Source organism: Spinacia oleracea, chromosome 4 (assembly GCF_020520425.1).
Source record: "Spinacia oleracea cultivar Varoflay chromosome 4, BTI_SOV_V1, whole genome shotgun sequence".
NCBI lineage: Eukaryota > Viridiplantae > Streptophyta > Magnoliopsida > Caryophyllales > Amaranthaceae > Spinacia > Spinacia oleracea.
This window is the reverse complement of record NC_079490.1, coordinates 39167942-39174468: the sequence shown is the minus strand read 5'-3', so window position 1 is coordinate 39174468 and position 6527 is coordinate 39167942. Positions and strand designations below refer to the sequence as shown.

Genomic DNA, 6527 nt, shown 5'->3' with positions numbered 1-6527 from the left:
AGGTGTTATAACCCTTAGGTTATAACATGACCGACCAAAGCACAAGGCCTTAGGTCGGCCAGTTCTCGCACAAGCCCACGAGCATACGCGCTGAACAACACAGCCACGGGCCTTGGGCCTCGCCGTTGTGTGATGCCGCTGCTGCTGTCCCGCGCGCGCCCAGCCGTAGGCCACGGGCCTTGCTCTTGCGCTGGCGAACTGCTGTGTTCGTTGGGCCTTGCGCGCTTGGCTCGACGGGTCGGCAACTTTGCCTTGATCGTATCCGCGACCAATGCCTTACGGCTATTGTTTATGGTATAGTACTTGACGAATCACCGCCGTACAATATGATTATTCGTTTCACCTAGCTTACGAATATACGCGATACGATATACGATTCCAATCCAACGTCATATCGTATATTTATGTTTTTCCGAACTAATTCCCGAAAAGCTATTAAATGAATTTCCGATTCATTTAATCCAATGATCTGTTACATGTCAATGGTGTGACCTTATAGGTTCAGTCAAGAGTAAGCTGTGAGCCTAATATAGATTAGAACTCACTGATTGGAAGCATTGCTCCAGCCAGCTGTTCCGATCACTTGATCTCACTAAATTAATTGTTCGTAATTAATCTAAACCTTGGTATTAGACTAATGCGCCTTGGGTGAAGGACATATTTCTTTCATAATCTTCACCTGTCCATGTTCTCTTTGATTCCGGAGCTTCACATTCCTTTATTTCTCCATTGTTTGCTAAATTTTTAAATTTGAAACCATGTTGTGACTTTCATGCTATAAGTGTTTCCCTTCCTAGTGGAGAGATTGTTAAATGTAGAACCATGTATAAGGATTGTCCTATTGTAATAAAAAAATTTGACTTCCTAGCGTACTTAATAGCTTTTGACCTATTTGAATTCGATGTAATTTTGGGAATGAATTGGTTGACTAAGTATGAAGATAACCTTAATTGGTCAAAGAAAAGTGTGACCCTAAGAACGCCAATGGGGATAGAATATTATTCCATAACTTAGTAAGGAAACCAATGATCGTCCATGCTTTGGAAGCTCGTAAAATGATTGAGAGTAGTTTTTCCGGTTATCTTTGTAGTGTTATGGACCTAAACCCTTCTGGATCTCCCATCACTGATATACCTGTTGTGTATGAATACCCAAATGTTTTCCCCGAAGAGATACCTGGTATCCCCCCACCTAGGGAATTAGACTTTAGCATTGAATTATTTCCAGGATCCACCCCTATTTCTAAGGCACCGTATAGAATAGGCACTACTACAAAAATGGGCAAAAAGACCCGTCCAAAATGGCCTAAGAGACCCCATTTAAGGGGGTCTCTAGATGGGGGGGTCTCTTTTATAAAGAAACCCCCCATCTAGATGGGGTCTCTTTGTTAAAACGAGAGACCCTTTATTTAAGAAAAGGGGTCTGTTATGTTAACCATACAAAAAATAATATATAAGGGGAAGAGACCCGTTATTAGAGAAATGGGGTATGCTTGTAAAAAAATTCAGATCCCATATTTAACATATGGGGTCTCTTCGATTTTCTTAATATTACTTTATCCAACAAACTGAGACCCCATATGTAAGATAGGAGGTCTCTTTGAATTTTTTTAATATTTTTATATTTAACAATTCAGACCCCATAAGTAGGATAAAGGGTCTCTTTGAATATTCTACTATTTTTTATTATTGAACTCGAGAGACCCCATTTTATACCTAACGGGTCTCTTTCATTAATTTTTATTAAAAAAAAAACAGCATAAATAAACCATTTTTCGGCCTAAAAAAATCAGCATTTAACCATTTAATAAATTCCAAAATAATTCTTACAATTACCAAAAAAAAATTATTTTCTACTTTACATCAATTATAATCTCCAAAATATAATAAAGCTCAAAAGTCTACATAATTGTGACAATATTAAACAAATTGACAATAATCATCATTAGCAATGCGAGCACAAGCATATCACCTCCAACTCCATTTATTCCTAGTCCACCACCTATTCTTTGAGCCGCCAGTTATGAAAAGTTCTTCCACGCTCCACCATCCATCAGAACCCTCCTTAGTTCCCTCAAATTTACTTCCATCAATTTGTTTAAACGCATCAAAAGTTACAAAAGATATGCATGTCACATAAGTCATATAAGTCACATAAGAAAAGTTAAAGGAACTTATAACAAATATATTCCACATAATAACTAGCTAGCAACAAACCTTTCATGTCCCTTGTATGCGAAATTATATTAAATCGTAGAATCTTGGTTTGTTTCTCTCCTGTCATAGACCATTTTATCTGAAAGACACAATGGAGAAAGATCTATAAGGACAAGAAATTAACAGTCAAAAGAAGCATGCTAGAAGAATTTAAGAACATTTGATTATCATCTACAACAGTGAATTCCTTAACGGCAGGACATCAAGGTGCTATGCCGCACACCTTTAATCAATAAAGCTACACATGTGAGAGGACCGCCATTACAAAAGTTGTAGAAATACTGACGTAAGTGCCAATTTACCAGCCCTTGAACCAACTAAGGAAAATTTATAGATAAAACTGACCCACTTACCAGGGAACCTTTCAATATAGTGTATAAAATTAACTGGGAAGTTTTGAGTAACCGAGAGTCTTTTGGAGGAACAAATGAGCTTAGTAAAGAATTGCATGCGGTGATATATTTTTCAAAACAAAGGGAGAAATTGTACTCCCGATTTTTCTTTTACAGAGTGCAGCTAAAGTGTGGAATTTCATATAAACTGATTATTGTAAGGAATTCAGTTACACGCGTACATATTATCCATAATCACCAATATGAAAATCATACGACAAGACGATTGGTAGGTTTAGAACATGTGAAAATAATGCAGTACTAGGAAGAAGAATGCAGTAGGATCATAACCAGTTCTAGGAAGAAGAAAGTTGTGGCATACTAATATTGCAAAGATCACAGGTACATATCTCTATATTCTGTATCAATTCAGAAATATGCATATAAACAATTAATGGAAAAAATGATATCAGAAGCTAAGGAAAATGAAAGAACTCCGGTTTAAAACATACTCTATACTCTCTATATCATTTCAGAAAATCGGAATATAAACAAGTAATGCAAAAATTGATGTCAAAAGCTAAGGAAAATGAAAAAACTCCAGTTTAATACATACTCATTGATGACCATTTTGGTGAACTAGGGGATCTCCTTTCCTTCTCCAACTTGATCTAACCAATAAAAATATCAGTAAGTTAGAGTTAGCTAATTTATTTACCTTCATCTATGATTCTGCCTTTGCAGTTTTTTCAGTCACTGCTAGTTTGTCCTTTAAACGCTTCATCTCTGCTTGAAAATTGGCATACATGTGTCATTTGTTTGACTGAGATTATATGGTTGATAAGAGGAATTCCATGTACAGGGAGTTGTATACTTGCAAAACCCTATGTTCTTCAACCCATTGCTTCACTGGAATTACCTTATCAACCCCGTCTTTCCATTCATTAGCCAACTACAGTTGCCACTCTGTTTGCTGACACCTTAGCTCGTGCAAGCTCCCCCTCACGAATTATCTTCTCCTCCTAAATATCACCAAAGATAATTTATGATCAGACATTAGAAAAACTACTCTATCTTGAGACATTGAACTAGTTTATTATTCTTTACAGTAAAGAGTATAAAAGAGAAATTAAATCGTAACACACTCACCACCAATAAATATTCCAGCAAATCATATATTATGAAAATTGAGAACATCAAACAAAAGTGAGAAACTGGATGCAATTTATAACCTTCTGTTAGTCTAAGTATTATATCTTACATTGAGCTCAGAGATTTTGCGTTTCTATAACAACATTAGCAGTAGCCCCCACCAGCCAAAACGACCTCCTCAAGTTCCTGAATCGCCTGGCTAAGCTTTTCAACCTCTATGACTTTCTGATGGTTGGTCTTTTCGAGTATTTTGTTCTCTTCCAGGTAGATTTCGATCTGTCTCCTTAACTCGAGGTTTTGGTTTTATATATCCTCAACTCCTCAAGATTTTCCTTGTCTCAAGGACAACTGCTTCTTTTGACTTTGTATGACGTTCCATAGCTTTCTTATCCTCTAGCAAAGTTGCAATCTGCCAAAGAAGACAGATCTTAGAATTCAATATAAGTATCTAGCAGGCCATCAGTTGATACTAAAATTATTTCTACTTGTAGTAAGTACCTCATTCTTGTAAATTTTGATGTCAGCTTCAGGAGGATCGATGATCGAATCAATTGGTAGAAGATCCTCCTCCTTGTTGTTTGTGTGTAGCCTCCTAAGGGCTGCTTCAGCTACAAACTGTGCAGCCAAAGCATCCTTCTTCTCGTCAGCTACTTTCTTCATTTCTAGATTATGCATTTTGATCAGTTCCCAAACACAACCACTGTCACTTTCTTTGGTTCCTTTTACTTGCATGAAACCTTAGTTAACATCTGAAAATCGGCATAAATACCTTAGTTACAGGAAGTTTTCAGTGACTGTAAGTTTCTCATCTAACTTTTCGTAGTTCATTTTGAGTTGTACAAGGGGGGAGAATACATAAAGTAATACACAATGCATATAGACTTAGCTGAAGATCATGGAAAAGTAACAAATGAGGTTAAATAAAAAAAATATGACAAAGTATCTCAGAATATATACCTCATCTAAAGCTTTTCCTTCAGCACTTGAGTTGCTCGTAAGGCCTCAATCTCATTCGTGCACCACCTATCTCATTATCTTCTCTGAATCCATGTTTAAAACCCAAAATAAATTGTTGGAAATCAGACATAGCATACCAAATCCATTGTCTTAAAGGAAGGATAGAATAAGTTCTTAATTATATGATTTGTCGAGAGCTAAATTTTAAACAATGCTAAAGTTGTGGAACTCTAAGCTACTACACTCAGTTTAAGGACATATGATGAGGCATATAACCAAACATCTATGGCTTAATTCATATTATTTGACTGCCTTAGGGTTCAGAACATTTAATGTTTCAGCTCTCAGTCATGTGGTACGGTTACTACACTATAAATTATGAGGCGCAACAAGTAACCTGATGTTTCCAAACCAGAAAAACTATACTGAATCTTAATTATGTTCATGAAAGAAGCCAGGTTGGGCATCACACACCACAAGAAAATTTAATCCCTCTAAACAAATTTAGCATGACACCAACACCATTAAGCATGACATCCACACCATTTAGAAACTACAAGTCATCAGACGAAATCTGATTTTCCTACTAACTTTTTTGTGGTAGAGTCGACATAAAGATTAGAATTCTGGCATGAATACTTCAAATGAATCTAAAACATCCAATTGACAGTTGACAAGCATGAAGAATTCAAATTCGACTAAAGCCACAATTTCACACAGTCAATTAGAAATTTGTAGAAACTCATAAAAGAAAAAACCTAACTTTGTAGTTGAAATTGAATTTGAAAAATTCAGAAAGAAAGAAAAACCTAACTTTGTAACAACAATTACAAATTAAAATCGAAAATCCCACATGAAAATAACAATTACTAATTTCGCAGAACACACAACCTTAGCCGCAATTCTTCATTTTCCGATTATTACCTAGATTTCCTTTACACCCACGAAGCTTTTAACCAATCTGAAATCCTAATTCCCCTCAAATCCTCCCGAAGAACGATCCCTAAAAACCCTAATCTCACAAAACATAACCGTGCAAGTAAAAAAACCTTAAATTCCGTGAAATCCAGAACAAATAAGAAAAAAACGCAACACAATAGCAACTAAATCAACATGAACTTAATTCAAATGAAATCAACAAAACATCACAAAATCGGATATTGAAACTAAAAAATTACAGACCTGGAAAAGGTTCTTCCGGTTTGGATCTGCGAGAGTGTAGCTTGCTGAACTCTGGATGCTCGCTTCCAGGTTCTTTCAAGTAATGAGGCGCCATTATCGCAGATTATTTTCTGAATCGGGTTTCCAGATCTAGAGGGGAAGTGCAGAGGAAGAGATGGAAGGAAAAGCTCTGGGTTTCATTTTTTTCTAATGTTTTCTAATGGAACAAGGTTGTTGGAAGATGCGAAAGAAGGAAACGAAAGAGACCCGGTATCAAATAAGGGCTCTCATGATTTTCTCGTAAATTGGCTTTGTGGGCCCAGGGTACACAGGAGACCTTTTATCTAAACTAACGGGTCTCACATTTCCCCCTTTTGATTTTCTGTCCAAAAAATGTGGGCCCTTTGATAAATTAGAGACCTGTTACTTAAAATAAGGGGTCTCTCGTTTTTTCCATCTTATTTTTCGCAGATAAATTGTGGGTAATTTCTGTAATTAGAGACCCGTTATCTCTAATATTGGGTTTCTTATATTAAAGAGACCCGTTATCTCAACTAATGGGTCTTTTCTTAAGGGTCTCTTTGGCCATTTTTGTAGTAGTGAGGATCGACTGAATTATAAGAATTAAAGAAACAATTAGATGAGTTACTTGAGAAAGGATATATTCGACCAAGTGTTTCACCTTGGGGATCCCCTGTCTTATTTGTGA

At 36.4% G+C, this 6527-nt stretch overlaps 1 long non-coding RNA gene across 2 annotated transcripts; it reads right to left on the bottom strand.

Moving 5' to 3' along the window:
- Window positions 1-2203: 2203 nt before the first annotated feature.
- Window positions 2204-5951, bottom strand: LOC130459886 (uncharacterized). 2 transcript variants are annotated; one of them, XR_008919606.1, is made up of 7 exons: window positions 5840-5951; window positions 4658-4740; window positions 4199-4449; window positions 3810-4109; window positions 3468-3570; window positions 3267-3334; window positions 2204-2295 (listed from the first exon to the last, which is right to left on the bottom strand). It is a non-coding gene; the product is annotated as an uncharacterized lncRNA (long non-coding RNA). The 2 variants fall into 2 exon arrangements; XR_008919605.1 differs by having other exon boundaries at window positions 3267-3570.
- Between the last annotated feature and the right edge of the window lie 576 nt (window positions 5952-6527).